This window comes from Schistocerca nitens, chromosome 1 (assembly GCF_023898315.1).
Source record: "Schistocerca nitens isolate TAMUIC-IGC-003100 chromosome 1, iqSchNite1.1, whole genome shotgun sequence".
In the NCBI taxonomy this organism is placed as follows: Eukaryota; Metazoa; Arthropoda; class Insecta; order Orthoptera; family Acrididae; genus Schistocerca; species Schistocerca nitens.
Window position 1 is genome coordinate 8,455,334 of NC_064614.1, and position 5,388 is coordinate 8,460,721.

Here is a 5,388-nt window from a genome sequence, read left to right on the forward strand (position 1 = left end):
TTCCTTGTTGTTGGCAACTATAATAATTCTGCGCCGTCGAACGGTGCTTTGGTATGTAAGGTTGTGTGCGGATTGTCTGGTCATTAACTTCTTGAACTAGTTATGGTTTATAAATTTATCAAGTGAAATTCCACGTCATTGGAGATTTGTAATGAACTATTACTTTCAGAATGAGATTTTCAACCTGCAGCCGAGTGTGCGCTGATATGAAACTTCCTGACAGATTAAAACTGTGGGCCGGACCGAGACTCGAACTCGGGACCTTTGCAAATGTCACGGCACACAGTTTTCATCTGCCAGGAAGTTTCAACTATTGCTTTAATAATAACTGCGGTTGCCACACTGTAACGTTTAACATTTCTTCCTGTATTTGGCACTACCCAATGCTTGGATGTTGGTTTTAATATTTTAGTGAACTGTGTATTAATACTGGTTTTGTGTGTTCTAGAAGCCGTTGGTGTCACCTGAGCTCTCGAGCACGGAATTCAGACCCGCGGTCGATGTGTACGCCAAACGTCGAGAATGTGCTGATTGCTATGTACACCTTTCAGGCTATCACATCATATTGCCGAATGTTTTCCGTAATAGTTAATTCACGTATTTATGAGATCTTGCTATTTCAGTATTTTTCTGAACCTAATGGCTTATACAAGTTGTTATGTTTCATATTCAAAAGGCCTGATAATTGACTAGTGAGCTCAGATCTGTAATTATGTTAAGTTTATATTTCTGTAAAGTAATTTTTTACTAAAGTTGGGGCCATAAGTCTGTTTTTCTTTAAATTTTTTAAATTATTCTCATTGGTTTTATAAAGTTGAACAATCGGCGTATATCACCGCAATTTGCAAATACCAATTAATCATTGTGTTGTTACCAGTACTCTGTTTCCATTAACGTGGTGAAAATAAATTTTTGTTTCCTCAACTGGGGTCAGCATTCCACTGCAAGCAGCCCAGGTGCCCTGCTCACCAACTTCCTGTTACATTAGTTACATTTAACATTCCAAGCTTCACGCTTATTAAATTTGCTCCTTTCGTATACGAAAGATCCTCACTGCAATTCCGCAACGAAGCTCTCAACTTGGAACACAGTCTGTATCTCCTCTATCATCTGTCGCGAAGAGAAAATTTTTAAAATAGTGCACATGAATAATAGACGGTGCGCAGAGAGCAAAAACAATAGAGCTGTTGACTACACAATCTGTACCAAAATCGAGCAAGAAGGGCGAAATAATGACACCTGCGTACGGCAGCGAGCTGCTCCCTGCACACCGAGCCTGGAGACCGTGCGAAGCGGGTAGTGGCGATCACCCACCGAACCAGCTTGAGGAACAGTTTGCAGTTCCGTGAGCCTGTCTCGATGGAATAGATGGCCTTCAAGTCAAGCTGGACAGAACATGTCTTTGAATTTGCATCGATAAACAACCATTTTTGAAGGACATGTCTTAGACTCCCCTAAAAAAACTAGTTTTAGCACCAGAAAATAAGTTACTGGCGCTACAAAAAATCATAAGGTTAATCTATCGTCAGTGCGCGGAGCTGCTTATCGAACAATGGAACTAAGGTTGAAATTCCGATGGATAGACAGTTGGTGTATTTACATGAAACTTTTCTGGGTACGGTACCGCGTCATATTTTAAAAAAGGTATTACCGGTGAAACCAACGCTTGGGCCACAATTACAGTGGCCTTCTTCTGGGTTTCCTGTTGAGTTTTTGCTGTCCTGACTCACTAATATTTTGTCACGACTACTCACTGAGTATGACATTACATCATACTAAGAAAAATAGTTGATATGATAGGCCAAGTGAGTTGGAACGAATGGGACTTGTATTGTAAGAGTTACTGCGGTAGAGGGAGTGTGGATCTGCTGTTGTCTGTCGCTTCTTGCACTGTGTGCCATGCTTGGTAGTCGTTGGCGAATGAGGCGTGGGCTCCAGTTTTCCTCCTGCTGGACGCAGGCCACCCGGCGACAGTTACTCGCCGATAACGTTCGTGTACCGTGTTGTTAGTGCGGCCTGTTTGGCTCTGATGGCACAGCCAGGATGGGACAAGCCTGAGTCCATCCTCTGCATTGGTGTTCTTAGGTTGTTTTAATATTTCGATTGCTTCTTTAATCTTTCATTTCACCATCCCTCGTTGCTTGGCAAGTACGCAGGTTTCGTTGAATTTTATTTCGTTGCGTCAGTCTTTCTTCTGTTCAGCCGCTGTATATTTCCTTGGAAAATGCATTATGACTACAGTGCTAGCACTGGCTTGTAAATTCCAGAATGAGATTTTCACTCTGCAGCGGAGTGTGCGCTGATATGAAACTTCCTGGCAGATTAAAACTGTGTGCCCGACCGAGACTCGAACTCGGGACCTTGGCCTTTCGCGGGCAAGTGCTCTACCAACTGAACTACCGAAGCACGACTCACGCCCGGAACTCACAGCTTTACTTCTGCCAGTATCTCGTCTCCCACGTTCCAAACTTTACTGAAGCTCTCCTGCGAGGTTCGTGTGCTCAACTCGAATGTAGCGATCGAGCTCCCATGTGCGGGTTGCTACTGCCCTCCCGGCTTCGCCACTGTATACTTCTCCACACTCACATAATATATTATACACGCCTGCAGTGTGGATAGCATCTACGTTGTCCTTTCTGGTACCTAGCACATCTAGGATTTTGCGGCTGCTGCAGAAGCAGCCGTATCTGGGCAGTAACAATAGTCAATGTGTTTACCAATCCTCTGAGCGATATTCTTCACATAAGATAAACGCACTGCTGACTGAAGTTTGTTGGTTTCCCGCCAATCTTGCTTTCTTTCGTTCATTGCGATCGCTGGATGGATCGATTTATGCCTATAACCATTGGCCAAGAACATTCAAAATGGTTCAAATGGCTCTAAGCACTATGCGACTTAATATCTAAGGTCATCGGTACCCTAGACTTTGAACTACTTAAACCTAACTAACCTAAGGACATCACACACATCCATGCCCGAGGCACAATTCGAACCTGCGACCGTTGCGGTCGCGCGGTTCCAGACTGTAGCGCCTATAACCGCTCAGCCACTCCGGCCGGCTTTCGGGAACATAGTTGACACCGTCACGTTAGACCGCTCGCTCACAAGTCACTGTTTCCCTCGATTGCGCGCACGCCGGTGACGTGGGGTGGGCGAGTCCATTTGCTCGGAGGTAAGGTAGGTATGTCAACAACGTGTGCTATCAGCGACAGTAATAGATTCCATTGTATAGTATCTCCACATCAGTGTTGCCACCATTTAAGTTCCAACCTATGTACTTAGTGTCAAAGTGTGGCATCCATTGTCCTATATACTTCCATGTCTATGAATGGAATGTCACCAGTACTCCCAGCATTACCTGCGTCTTCAACAGTTTTTTTTTCAAATATTTGTGAAATCTGTGTAGCTCCTTCTCATCAGAGGGTTATACAGGGTGTTACATAAGGTACGGCCAAACTTTCAGGAAACATTCCTCACACACAAATAAAGAAAAGATGTTATGGGGACATGTGTCCGGAAACGCTTAATTTCCATGTTAGAGCTCATTTTAGTTTCGTCAGAATGTACTGTACTTCCTCGATTCACCGCCAGTTGGCCCAATTGAAGGAAGGTAATGCTGCCTTCGGTGCATTTGAAAGCTCTTGTCTACGCAACCCCGGTACCAAATGTATGTGCTCGTATTGTGGACGGCTGTGATACAATACGCCATTCTGCAGGGCTGGATCAGCGCATCAGGGATTCCATGCGACGGAGGGTGGATGCATGTATCCTCGCTAACGCGGGACATTTTGAACATTTCCTGTAACAAAGTGTTTGAAGTCACGCTGGTACGTTCTGTTGCTGTGTGTTTCCATTCCATAAATAATGTGATATGAAGAGAAGCAATAAAATGAGCTCTAACATGGAAAGTAAGCGTTTCCGGACACATGTCCACATAATCTATTTCCTTTCTTTGTGTGTGAGGAATGTTTCCTGAAAGTTTTGCCGCACCTTTTTATAACACCCTGTATAGTGTACATTCGTCCACGTATCTGAACCAGCAGATTGGTAGTAAATGAGTGGAACATAGTGCAGTTCCTTCAAAGGCATCCATTAATTTTTCAGCTGTCGTCAGTGTTCTCTTGGTATTTTCCTTACGTTTGAAGTATGTTGATGACAACCATAACTCAACCAGGTCGAATACGTCTAGCAGGACATGTTTTTGTAGAATGTTTAAGCTGACAATAGTATCTGTGAGTAAAATTATTTCTCCCTCTATACATTCTATAAATTGCGTCGAGTTCTTCGAACAGGAGTCCGTTTGGCAATGTAGAGGTCTTAATTTACAGGCTAGAACTAAAAATAAACTCCGTCCGAACAGAGCTTGGAAGGTCCAACGGTACCGACCGGCCGCCGCGTCATCCCCAGTCCACAGGCGTCACTCGATGCGGATACGGAGGGGCATGTGGTCAGCACACCGCTCTCCCGACTGTATGTCAGTTTCCGAGACCGGAGCCGCTACTTCTCAGTCAAGCAGCTGCTCAGTTTGCCTCACAAGGGCTGAGTGCACCCACTTACCAACAGCGCTCGGCAGTCCGCATGGTCACCCATCCAAGTGTTAGCCCAGGCCGACAGCGCTTAACTTCGGTGATCTGACGGGAACCGATGTTACCACTGCCGTAAGGCCGTTGGCAATTTACAGGCTAGATACTTTTCCAAACTCTGTATAGGCGAGTTGATCCCATTCACTATTGGCCTTAAAGTATGGCGTTCTTTATGTATTTTTGGCACTTATAAATTAAAGAAGAAACTGGATATTCTGGGAATGAGTCCAGTGGCTGAGTCAGCGTCATTTCTTAGGTCCTTGATTGAGGTCTGGAGCTTACGAATTATCTTGACTGAGAGGTGCATCCTTAGTTCATTGTAGACAGGATCATTTATCAACTCTTCCATCTTGTCTTCATACGCCAAAATGACAGTAGCATTACCTTTATCTGCTTGTATCACAATTACGTTGTCCTTCTTAAGTTCCGTCAAATCTGCCCTTCCCTCAAGCTAAAGTTGTGCTCCAGTGGCTTGTCACACAGTAAATTTCAGAAGTTTTGTAAGTAGGCGGTTTATGTTTTCTTATTGGCAACGTTACGTAGCGCTCTGTATGAAAATCACTGGCTGTGCTGTGTGCAGTCTGTGGCTAGTTTGCATTGTTGTCTGCCATTGTAGTGTTGGGCAGCGGCAGCTGGCTGTGAACAGCGCGTAGCGTTGCGCAGTTGGAGGTGAGCCGCCAACAGTGGTGGATGTGGGGAGAGAGATGGCGGAGTTTTGAAATTTTTAAAACTGGATGTCATGAACTGCTATGTATATTATGAGTTTTCAACATTATTAAGGTAAACACATTGTTTGTTCTCTATT

General features: G+C 44.4%; 1 pseudogene; it reads right to left on the reverse strand.

Annotated features, from left to right (window-relative positions):
• Positions 1-4,554: 4,554 nt before the first annotated feature.
• Positions 4,555-4,672, reverse strand: LOC126207038 (5S ribosomal RNA; annotated as a pseudogene).
• Between the last annotated feature and the right edge of the window lie 716 nt (positions 4,673-5,388).